Consider the following 12,907-nt stretch of genomic DNA (forward strand, 5'->3'; position numbering starts at 1 on the left):
AAGTGTCTAGTTACAGCTCTGGTGCAGGGTGTCCTGTATGCCACACAGCGCAGCAGCATTGTCACCCCCTCCTCCCCCATGCAACACTTTTAAGTGTCAAAATCAAGTCTGTGTGTTTTTATATTTGAATCATTTAATACGATTAATAAGAGCCTTCATCCCGATGGGACCCAGAAAAGGACAGGTAGGACCCCAATTTTTAAAAGTGAGGGGTCCCTGGGACCCACTTTTTTTTCGGCTCAGCGCGATCACTGGGTGTGTTCTGGATTCGGGTGTTTTTTTACAAAAAAACATCAAAAACAGCTTAAATCATAGAATTTGGGGGTCATTTTGATCCCATAGTATTATTAACCTCAATAACCATAATTTCCACTCATTTTCAGTCAATTCTGAACACCTCACAATATTATTTTTAGTCCTAAAATTTGCACCGAGGTCGCTGGATGGCTAAGCTAAGCGACACAAGTGGCCGACACAAACACCTGGCCCATCTAGGAGTGGCACTGCAGTGCCAGACAGGATGGCACTTCAAAAAAATAGTCCCCAAACAGTACATGATGCAAAGAAAAAAAGAGGCGCACCAAGGTCGCTGTGTGACTAAGCTAAGCGACACAAGTGGCCGACACAAACACCTAGCCCATCTAGGAGTGGCACTGCGGTGTCAGGCAGGATGGCACTTCAAAAAAATTGTCCCCAAACAGCACATGATGCAAAGAAAAATGAAAGAAAAAAGAGGTGCAAGATGGAATTGTCCTTGGGCCCTCCCACCCACCCTTATGTTGTATAAACAGGACATGCACACTGTAATGAACCCATCATTTCAGCGACAGGGTCTGCCACATGACTGTGACTGAAATGACTGGTTGGTTTGGGCCCCCACCAAAAAAGAAGCAATCAATCTCTCCTTGCACAAACTGGCTCTACAGAGGCAAGATGTCCACCTCATCATCATCCTCCGATTCCTCACCCCTTTCACTGTGTACATCCCCCTCCTCACAGATTATTAATTCGTCCCCACTGGAATCCACCATCTCAGGTCCCTGTGTACTTTCTGGAGGCAATTGCTGGTGAATGTCTCCACGGAGGAATTGATTATAATTAATTTTGATGAACATCATCTTCTCCACATTTTCTGGAAGTAACCTCGTACGCCGATTGCTGACAAGGTGAGCGGCTGCACTAAACACTCTTTCGGAGTACACACTGGAGGGAGGGCATCTTAGGTAGAATAAAGCCAGTTTGTGCAAGGGCCTCCAAATTGCCTCTTTTTCCTGCCAGTATACGTACGGACTGTCTGACGTGCCTACTTGGATGCGGTCACTCATATAATCCTCCACCATTCTTTCAATGGTGACAGAATCATATGCAGTGACAGTAGACGACATGTCAGTAATCGTTGGCAGGTCCTTCAGTCCGGACCAGATGTCAGCACTCGCTCCAGACTGCCCTGCATCACCGCCAGCGGGTGGGCTCGGAATGCTTAGCCTTTTCCTCGCACCTCCAGTTGCAGGAGAATGTGAAGGAGGTCACGTTCCGCTTGACTTGACAATTTTCTCACCAGCAGGTCTTTGAACCTCTGCAGACTTGTGTCTGCCGGAAAGAGAGATACAACGTAGGTTTTAAATCTAGGATCGAGCACGGTGGCCAAAATGTAGTGCTCTGATTTCAACAGATTGACCACCCGTGAATCCTGGTTAAGCGAATTAAGGGCTCCATCCACAAGTCCCACATGCCTAGCGGAATCGCTCTGTTTTAGCTCCTCCTTCAATGTCTCCAGCTTCTTCTGCAAAAGCCTGATAAGGGGAATGACCTGACTCAGGCTGGCAGTGTCTGAACTGACTTCACGTGTGGCAAGTTCAAAGGGTTGCAGAACCTTGCACAACGTTGAAATCATTCTCCACTGCGCTTGAGTCAGGTGCATTCCCCCTCCTTTGCCTATATCGTGGGCAGATGTATAGGCTTGAATGGCCTTTTGCTGCTCCTCCATCCTCTGAAGCATATAGAGGGTTGAATTCCACCTCGTTACCACCTCTTGCTTCAGATGATGGCAGGGCAGGTTCAGGAGTGTTTGCTGGTGCTCCAGTCTTCGGCACGCGGTGGTTGAATGCCGAAAGTGGCCTGCAATTCTTCAGGCCACCGACAGCATCTCTTGCACGCCCCTGTCGTTTTTTAAATAATTCTGCACCACCAAATTCAATGTATGTGCAAAACATGGGACGTGCTGGAATTTGCCCAGATGTAATGCACGCACAATGGCCCTCATTCCGAGTTGTTCGCTCGCAAGCTGCTTTTAGCAGCTTTGCACACGCTAAGCCGCCGCCTACTGGGAGTGAATCTTAGCATAGTAGATTTGCGAACGAAAGATTAGCAGATTTGCGAATAGACAGTTCTTAGCAGTTTCTGAGTAGCTCGAGACTTACTCTGCCACTGCGATCAGTTCAGTCAGTTTCGTTCCTGGTTTGACGTCACAAACACACCCAGCGTTCACCCAGACACTCCCCCGTTTCTTCAGACACTCCCGCGTTTTTCCCAGAAACTGCAGCGTTTTTTCGCACACACCCATAAAACGGCCAGTTTCCGCCCAGAAACACCCACTTCCTGTCAATCACACTACGATCACCAGAACGAAGAAAAAACCTTGTAATGCCGAGAGTAAAATACCTAACTTAATAGCAAATTTACTTGGCGCAGTCGCACTGCGGACATTGCGCATGCGCATTAGCGACTAATCGCTCCGTTGCGGAAAAAAAATAACGAGCGATCAACTCGGAATGACCACCAATATTGGTGGCTTTGTCCGATGTCACAAATCCCCAGGAGAGTCCAATTGGGGTAAGCCATTCTGCGATGATGTTCCTCAGTTGCCGTAAGAGGTTGTCAGCTGTGTGCCTCTTCTGTAAAGCGGTGATACAAAGCGTAGCCTGCCTAGGAACGAGTTGGCGTTTGCGAGATGCTGCTACTGGTGCCGCCACTGCTGTTCTTGCTGCGGAAGGCAATACATCTACCCAGTGGGCTGTCACAGTCATGTAGTCCTGAGTCTGCCCTGCTCCACTTGTCCACATGTCCGTGGTTAAGTGGACATTGGGTACAACTGCATTTTTTAGGACACTGGTGACTCTTTTTCTGACGTCTGTGTACATTTTCGGTATCGCCTGCCTAGAGAAATGGAACCTAGATGGTATTTGGTATCGGGGACACAGTACCTCAGTCAAGTCTCTAGTTCCCTGTGAATTAACGGTGGATACCGGAAACACGTTTCTCACCATCCAGGCTGCCAAGGCCTGAGTTATCCGCTTTGCAGCAGGATGACTGCTGTGATATTTCATCTTCCTCGCAAAGGACTGTTGGACAGTCAATTGCTTACTGGAAGTAGTACAAGTGGTCTTCCGACTTCCCCTCTGGGATGCCGATCGACTCCCAGCAGCAACAACAGCAGCGCCAGCAGCAGTAGGCGTTACACTCAAGGATGCATCGGAGGAATCCCAGGCAGGAGAGGACTCGTCAGACTTGCCAGTGACATGGCCTGCAGGACTATTGGCTTTCCTGTGTAAGGTGGAAATTGACACTGAGGGAGTTGGTGGTGTGGTGCAGGAGCTTGGTTACAAGAGGAAGGGATTTACTGGTCAGTGGACTGCTTCCGCTGTCATCCAAAGTTTTTTAACTTGTCACTGACTTCTGATGAATGCGGACCAGGTGACGTATAAGGGAGGATGTTCCTAGGTGGTTAACGTCCTTACCCCTACTTATTACAGCTTGACAAAGGCAACACACGGCTTGACACCTGTTGTCCGCATTTGTGTTGAAATAATTCCACACCGAAGAGGTGATTTTTTTTGTATTTTGACCAGGCATGTCAATGGCCATATTCATCCCACGGACAACAGGTGTCTCCCCGGTTGCCTGACTTAAACAAACCACCTCACCATCAGAATCCTCCTTGTCAATTTCCTCCCCAGCGCCAGCAACACCCATATCCTCATCCTGGTGTACTTCAACAGTGACATCTTCAATTTGACTATCAGGAACTGGACTGCGGGTGCTCCTTCCAGGACTTGCAGGGGGCGTGCAAATGGAGGAAGGCGCAAGCTCTTCCCGTCCAGTGTTGGGAAGGTCAGGCATCGCAACCGACACAATTGGACTCTCCTTGGGGATTTGTGATTTAGAAGAACGCACAGTTCTTTGCTGTGCTTTTGCCAGCTTAAGTCTTTTCATTTTTCTAGCGAGAGCATGAGTTCTTCCATCCTCATGTGAATCTGAACCACTAGCCATGAACTTAGGCCAGGGCCTCAGCCGTTCCTTGCCACTCCGTGTCGTAAATGGCATATTGGCAAGTTTACGCTTCTCATCAGACGCTTTCAATTTTGATTTTTGGGTCATTTTACTGAACTTTTGTTTTTTGGATTTTACATGCTCTCTACTATGACATTGGGCATCGGCCTTGGCAGACGACGTTAATGGCTTTTCATCGTCTCGGCCATGTCTAGTGGCAGCAGCTTCAGCACAAGGTGGAAGTGGATCTTGATCTTTCCCTATTTTAACCTCCACATTTTTGTTCTCCATTTTTTAATGTGTGGAATTATATGCCAGTATCAATAGCAATGGCCTACTACTATATATACTGCACACAACTGAAATGCACCACAGGTATGGATGGATAGTATACTTGACGACACAGAGGTAGGTAGAGCAGTGGCCTTCCGTACCGTACTGCTATATATACTGGTGGTCACTGTCAGCAAACTGCAAAACTAAAATGCACCACAGGTATAGAATCTAGATGGATAGTATACTTGACGACACAGAGGTAGGTAGAGCAGTGGCCTTCCGTACCGTACTGCTATATATACTGGTGGTCACTGTCAGCAAAACTCTGCACTGTACTCCTCCTATATAATACTGCTGGTCCCCAGTCCCCACAATTAAGCAGTGTGAGCAGAGATATATGCAGCACACTGAGCACAGAAATGGAGTGTTTTTCAGGCAGACAACGTATACTGGTACTCCTCCTATATAATATACTAGTGGTCCCCAGTCCCCACAATAAAGCAGTGTGAGCACAGATATATGCAGCACACTGAGCACAGATATGGAGTGTTTTTCAGGCAGACAACGTATACTGGTGGTCACTGTCAGCAAAACTCTGCACTGTACTCCTCCTATATAATATACAGCTGCTCCCCAGTCCACCACAATTAAGGAATAAGCACAAATATTTTTGCATCAAGATTAATAAACGGAGAGGACGCCAGCCACGTCCTCTCCCTAACATTTCCAATGCACGAGTGAAAATGGCGGCGACGTGTGGCTGCTTATATAGAATCCGAATCTCGCGAGAATCCGACAGCGGGATGATGACGCTCGGGCGCGCTCGGATTAACCGAGCCATACGGGAGAATCAGAGTATGCCTCGGACCCGTGTAAAATGGGTGAAGTTCGGGGGGGTTCGGTTTCCGAGGAACCGAACCCGCTCATCACTAACCCATGGAGGTCTGAATTTGGAGTCACCCTTAAAATTAAAGTGGAAAAACACACTACAGGCTGATCCAACTTTGATGAAATGTCATAAAAACAAGTCAATATGAGGCTCAGTAGTGTGGGTGGCCTCCACATGCCTGTATGACCTCCCTACAACCCACACAAGTGGCTCAGGTAGTGCAGCTCATCCAGGATGGCACACCAATGCGAGCTGTGGCAAGAAGGTTTGCTGTGTCTGTCAGTGTAGTGTCCAGAGCATGGAGGCGCTACCAGGAGACAGGCCAGTACATCAGGAGATGTGGAGGAGGCCGTAGGAGGGCAACAACCCAGCAGCAGGACCGCTACCTCCGCCTTTGTGCAAGGAGGAACAGGAGGAGCACTGCCAGACCCCTGCAAAATGACCTCCAGCAAGCCACAAATGTGCATGTGTCTACTCAAACGATCAGAAACAGACTCCATGAGGGTGCTATGAGTGCCCGACGTCCACAGGTGGGGGTTGTGCTTACAGCCCAACACCGTGCAGGATGTTTGTCATTTGCCAGAGAACACCAAGATTGGCAAATTCACCACTGGCGCCCTGTGCTCTTCACAGATGAAAGCAGGTTCTCACTAAGCACATGTGACAGACGTGACAGAGTCTGGAGACGCCAAGGAGAACGTTCTGCTGCCTGCAACATCCTCCAGCATGACTGGTTTGGCAGTGGGTCAGTAATGGTGTGGGGTGGCATTTCTTTGGGGGGCCGCACAGCCCTCCATGTGCTCGCCAGAGGTAGCCTGACTGCCATTAGGTACCGAGATGAGATCCTCAGACCCCTTGTGAGACCATATGCTGAATTACCCCCATTGTCTGCAAATTTTATAATTTTTTCCGATTGCTCGACCAAGGTACAGTCATTGGTGTATAGAGAGAAGAGCAGGACATCCTTGGGGGGCCCCCATGCTGATCAAGCGCATGTCTGACGAGAACTTTCCTGCTTTCACCACTTGTTCCCTCGCTGTCAGGAAGTCAACAATCCAGGAGCATGTTGAAGTTTTGGTTGCAGAATGCACGGGACAATTGTGCTGAATGCTGAGCTAAAGTCGACAAAAAGGTCCCTAGCGTAGGTGTCTGGATGGTCCAGGTGCTGTAGGATGTAGTGCAGCCCCAAGTTGACTGCGCTCTCGATGCGGTAAGTGAACTGCAGGGGGTCTAGATGGGCGTTCGTCACTTCTCTCAGGTGGTTCAGCACAAGCTGCCCAAATGCTTTCATGGCCACTGATGTTAGCGCAATTGGCCTGTAGTCATTCAGATTTTTAGCAGTTGCGTTCTTGGGAACTGGGACAACTGTTGAGCATTTGACGCAGGAGGGAACCATGCACGTCTCCAGTGAGGTGTTAAAGATCCTGGTAAAGATGGGGGCAAGCTGAGCAGCGAAGGTCTTCAGGGCAGTTGGCGATACGTCGTCCGGGCCTGTGGCTTTCCTGGGTTTGACCTTGTTGAACATGTCTTCCACCGCTCCTATGTCCACCCGCAGAGCCTGGGAGGGGGCAGCTATGCTCTGATCAGGGGTGGGATTAAGGTCGGGGGCTGCTTCCTCGAACCTGCAATAAAAGTTGTTCAGCTAGTCCAACAGTTTTTGGTGCACAACGATGTGGGTTGGGGGTTTCTTGTAGCTAGTCATGGCTTGCATACCTCTCCAGACTGATGCGGGGTCGTTGGCTGAGAGGTTGTTTGTAAGCTTGTTGGTGAATTGCTTTTTTGCCAGCCTAATCTCGCAGGTCAGGAAGTTTCTAGCCAGTTTGTATAGAGCCCTGTCTCCGCTGCGGTGGGCCTCCTCCTTGGCCCGACGGAGCTTCCTGAGCTGAGTGCTGAACCACAGCTTGTTGTTGTTGAAGGAGCGGAATGTCTTGATTGGCATGCACATGTCCTCACAGAAACTGATGTAGGATGATACTACGTTGGTCAGTAGACAAGGTTTCAAAGACCTTCCAGTCTGTGCAGTCAAAGCAGGCCTGGAGCTTCAGCTTTGCTTCACTTGCCCAGATTTTTACAGACTTAACTACCGGTTTTGCCTTTCTTAACTGCTGGGTGTAGATTTGGAGGAGGTGAACTAGGCAGTGGTCGGAAAGGCCCAGGGCAGCACGGGGGATAGACCGGTAAGCATCCTTAATGGTGGTGTAACAGTGGTCCAGGGTGCGCCCTTCCCTGGTGGGGCATTTGACTTGCTGCCTGAACTTCGGTAGCTCTTGGCTCAGGTTTGTGCTGTTGAAGTCACCCAGTACTATGAGCGGTGAGTCCGGATATTTGAGTTCTGAGTCCGATATCCTAACGGCCAGTTGGCGTAGGGATTCGTTTGCACTTGCATGGGGGGGGGGGGGGGGATATACACTCCCATCAGGACTATTGAGGCGAATTTCCGGTGGAAGTAGAAATGTTTACAGTTGATGAGAAGCGTCTCCAGAAGCGGGGTGCATGATTTGCATAGGATCGTGACGTTGGTGCATCACCTTTCATTTATATGGAAGCAGATTCCACTGCCCCTGGTTTTGCCAGAGAGCTCCTTGTCGCGGTCAACCCTGAAGAGGCTAAAGCCCGGAAGGGACACTGAGGGGTCAGCAGTTTGGTCGTCCAGCCACGTCTCAGTGAAGCAAAGAATAGACGACCCAGCAATGGCCGACCTCGCGTCGCTTATGAGCAAGGACAGCTTGTTCATCTTGTTTGTTAATGATATCGTTCAGTGTGTACGCACTATATCGGCTGCCCAGGAGGGTAGGGGAAATATTAGGAGCTATTGCTCATGGAGTGAATATTTTGAATGTGGACTGAAAAATGGAGGTGGTCTGGACTCCTACTAATAGAAAAAGAGAGGACCAAAAGGCTTAAGTCGGAGAATGCCGGTTCCACGTCTAAACACCATGGCATTCTTCGACATAACATCTCACTGAATTGAATAGCTCCGGGAGTTCCTTCCTGACACAGATCAATTGGCACTGAATTTAACTGAGCCCAAAGCAAAGGCCTCTCATTTGTGATGGGGTTCCTACAGAAGCAGTAGCTATGTTTTAAAGGATGTAACCCCTTTCAGTTTGTGAGTAATCAATGGGTAAACAATGGTTGTGTTGGTATATATTTAATAAAATATTAAAATATTTGGTGTCCCTGTCCTGTATTTTGTTTGATTTTTTTTTCCACAGGTAGAGTACAGGTGCCAGTGGGCCCCTGATATATGCATGCTGGCACTTGTGGTTTGCCAAGTGCCATTATGCCCTGGAAGGCTTCCTGGACCTGTAGTCCACCTGTAAAGAACAATAGCATTTAGACCTTATTATGACTATAACCAATGCACCCAAATCCGAGAGTGTGCGGAGAAATGCCCTAAGAATTTTCCTTGAGAGAGGAGACCCCATTTTTTTGTTTGGGAGGGGGGGGGGGGGGGGGGCGCCTCTCTGCCGAAGATTGATATTCGATTCTTGTTGGATTTGCAGTGGTATAGGGGCTTCAAATCTAATGATCGTTACTGCAGTCATGTTAAAAAAGACCTTCTAGTCGAACATAGGGGGTCATTCCGAGTTGTTCGCTCGGTAATAATCTTCGCATCGCAGCGATTTTCCGCTTAATGCGCATGCGCAATGTCCGCACTGCGACTGCGCCAAGTAAATTTGCTATGCACTTAGGAATTTTACTCACGGCTTTTTTATCGTTCTGGCGATCGTAATGTGATTGACAGGAAATGGGTGTTACTGGGCGGAAACAGGCCTTTTTATGGGCGTGTGGGAAAAAACGCTACCGTTTCCGGAAAAAGCGCAGGAGTGGCCGGAGAAACGGAGGAGTGTCTGGGCGAACGCTGGGTGTGTTTGTGACGTCAAACCAGGAACGACAAGCACTGAAATGATCGCAGATGCCGAGTAAGTCTGGAGCTACTCAGAAACTGCTACGAGGTGTGTAATCGCAATATTGCGAATACATCGTTCGCAGTTTTAAGATGCTAAGATTCACTCCCAGTAGGCGGCGGCTTAGCATGAGCAAATCTGCAAAAATCTGTTTGCGAGCGAACAACTCGGAATGACCCCCATAGTCATGTGCACATTTTCTAATCCTGGGTGTCTGTCTGTGCATTTTTTCACTCTATCGGCATATGGATTGCTACGCTACAGTGTTTTCCTGGAAAACACTGTAATGTAACAGTTTGTATGCAGATACAGCCACAGTCACACATAGAAAATATAGGCATGCCACTTATTATTTTAATCAGCAGTCTGCTTGTGCGTCTTATTCGCATAGTGATGTGAATAAGACCCGTTTCTGGCAAAAAAGACGCCCGAAGTTAGCAGCATTGCATAGTAACTGCCGGTTCACTCATTACAGTCATCTAGGGGTGCATGGCATATTGAGGATAGATGTATGAGGGCACATCTGTAAATACTGTTTTTTGACTGTAATTGGCTGTTGATGCTCGTCAGATTGCAATAGACGGCAAATCCACTACTTAAGCAAATTTACCCTGTAGTCTCATCATTGTTTTGGTTTTCATATCAATGATTTTCTTGACACACAGCAGAAAACACTAAATAAAAAATTAAATGATAATAAAAATTGATTACTGCATTCCAATTACATCAGTACTGGTCTTAATTATGGGTATAAAGAACAATTCATTTTGCTCAGTTACTTTCACGTCAAAATTTATTATATCTCTGCAGTACCAACATTGTTTGAATTTCCCAGGAGAAACATTTCAAACGGTTACAATGACAACAAGTTATTATATTGAGAAGTCTTTAACTGTGAGTCACTGAACAGTAATTAGTCATTATTTATACATACTGTAGCAATCCTTTAACACAGCTACCATACCGGGTTACTGTGTCTTCCCTAGTTTAAACTGACAACTTCTTACATCCACAGTCTATAACAAAATTTGCAAGCTACACAGATAGCACCACATATATGATATAGAGTAGGATGATTAAAACAAGAAAGCAATTACAGATATGAGGCCTGATTCTGAGACTCACATAATGCAACCCCAATTCAGGCTGTTCTCTGAGATCGGAAGTCCCATACGAACATCTGCCAATATTCTGAGTCTTACACATCAGTGCGACCACAGTACCCACAGTCATCTGTTTTCGCGAGCAGCCATCACCACTACCATGAAAATCGCCAGCACTCCAACCCATTGATTGGATGATTCTGTGTAGCTCAGAATAGTATAGCTCAGAATAGGAAACAATTCTATGCACACTCCTATGACAAATTTATTTAAGTGTGAACCTCCACTTACTGCCGGGTTGCAACACAGTAACATACATTCAGCCACAAGTGAAAAGAGATTGAGACACTGAACAGAGCAAGAACATGTGTAGGGCACTACTAATGTGTGACATAATGTGTAAGGGGCATTATTGTGTGGCATATTGTGTATAAGGGGCACTACTACTGTGTGGCATTATGTGTATAAGGAACACTACTAATGTGTGGCATAATGTGCTATAAGGGGCACTGCTAGTGGGATAACATGAAAAAGTGGCTTTACTGTGTGGCATAATGTGTATTAGGGGTACTACTGTGTGAATAATGTGAACAAGGGGTACTACTCTGCTGTGCAACGTGAATAATGGACATTACTATATGGTGTAATGTGAAGACGGGGCACTACTGTACAGTGTAATGTGAATTAGGTTGCACTACTGTGTGGTGCAATTTAAATTGAGGGTACTAGTGTGTGGCCATGCTCCTTCCCCGCATGACGGCTATTCTTATTGATGGGGCTGCCCCTATTTAAAGTATGGGGGGGGGGGGCAATGCTCTTCTGACAGAGGGCACCAAAATGCCACCCAGCAGTGATAAGAGACTCCCACCGCAGCCATCACAAACTCAATCGCAGTTGCTTACACATTTGCATCAAATCCTCAGTTCAAGCGAGATTGCAGCGGCACCTTAGCGCATACGCATTGTATTCTCAGCACATGCACAGTCTACTGATAATAGGTCTGTTGCGTGATAATTGCCATTGTGCACAAACATGAATAAAGCCCACTGTGTACACACTCACCGTAATGCATGCTCACATCCTCCTCAATTTGCAACTAGATTTTCAGAGAATGCATGAGTTGAAGCAAGATGGTGGCTTTTGCAGCTGAGCAAAGGGATGTATATAAAAAAGGAGAGGTGTTACTAGAAAAGTAGGGAGAAAACACTCGTATGCCTCAATTTGCAGGAAAAATAGAATCAAGTTTCCATACACATTTAACGTTTTGCCCGATTTGTTGATCGATTAACTGGAAACCAAAAAATCGGGTGGATATCATTTAAGTAGCACCCTAAGAGGCATTACTAGCAATGCTGAGTGCTCATATGTGCACAAAGAAGCTGTTTTCTTGCATCAGCTCAGAGTTCTTGGTCATTATGTCATACCATTTTAGTGGGGTCTGTTTTATGCCTTCATATTGCATACTCCGAGCAGTGCAAATTAAATTGCTAATTGACAATTCCAGTATTCCTTCACATTCCTGAGAAAACGCAGCCATAAACAATGCTAAAGTGAGCAGCATTTCAGGAAGACAACAAATATACTTAAGTTTATTTTATTGAAAATAGTGGTTCTAAATAGAGATCGCAACGACCATGGTTTGCCATCAATGGTGAAGATATAATAGTTCTCCACCATCGATGACAGAGAGCTCGGCGACATATATTTTTCCTACCCCAGTATCATGGCACAGAGCTTAGCTCCACCCTTAATGTGACTTCCTAAGCGACACCACCTTGACTTATTGGTCTGCCATCTGCTGAGTTCAGCCTGATTGTCATTGATGGTGTAAACCATTGATGGTTTCCCATCAATGGTTTTCTGCATCGATGTAAACCACTGATGGCACCATCAAAGGGGACCTGTAGATGGCCATCCCTAGTTCTAAAGTGGTAGAAAAAATTTAGTTTTATACAGTACCATTTTAAAATTTCTGTGTCACTTTGTTCACCCTACTAAGGTCCAGAGGTGTCTCCGAGGGAAAGAGGGTAGGTGCGAACCTTGATGTAGACTGAATGGACTGTCCGATGCAACCGTGCAAAACCAAAGTGGTCCTTTTTAAAGTACCAACACACATATTTTTGTTGCAGACAACAGACTCTAAAAAACTCGGCAGAAACTAGATCCTAGAAGTATCCGGTACCATTGTCACTAACAGGATAACATGGAGGTTTCCTAATATACTGTAATAGCTTTTAGGCAAGCAAATAACTTTTTAGATGCTAATGTAAGAATTGTAGGAAATGGTACACAAAGGTACAGTGAAAGTGTGATTGAAGTGTAATTATTGGGACAGGGAGAAAAACGTAAGTGAGATATGCTAAACTTAAGCCTTCAGTAAATTATTTTTGGCTGACAAAATTGTGCCAGTTATAATGAGTTTGAAAATTGGTTTCCCTTAAGTGGTCTTGTGGGAAATA

General features: G+C 46.6%; 1 protein-coding gene across 3 annotated transcripts in view; it reads right to left on the minus strand.

Moving 5' to 3' along the window:
- AFF3 (ALF transcription elongation factor 3) overlaps positions 1 to 12,907 on the minus strand; it is a 771,336-nt gene that overhangs the window by 733,470 nt on the left and 24,959 nt on the right. Inside the window, exon 2 of one of the 3 annotated variants that reach the window (XM_063953379.1) lies at positions 11,511 to 11,594. The exons of the other annotated variants lie outside the window; for them this stretch is intronic. The gene's annotated coding sequence lies outside the window, so the exon portion shown is untranslated. The remainder of the gene's footprint in view (positions 1 to 11,510; positions 11,595 to 12,907) is intronic. 3 annotated transcript variants of the gene reach the window in all.

The sequence above is a fragment of the Pseudophryne corroboree genome, chromosome 2 (assembly GCF_028390025.1).
Source record: "Pseudophryne corroboree isolate aPseCor3 chromosome 2, aPseCor3.hap2, whole genome shotgun sequence".
Taxonomy (NCBI): Eukaryota; Metazoa; Chordata; class Amphibia; order Anura; family Myobatrachidae; genus Pseudophryne; species Pseudophryne corroboree.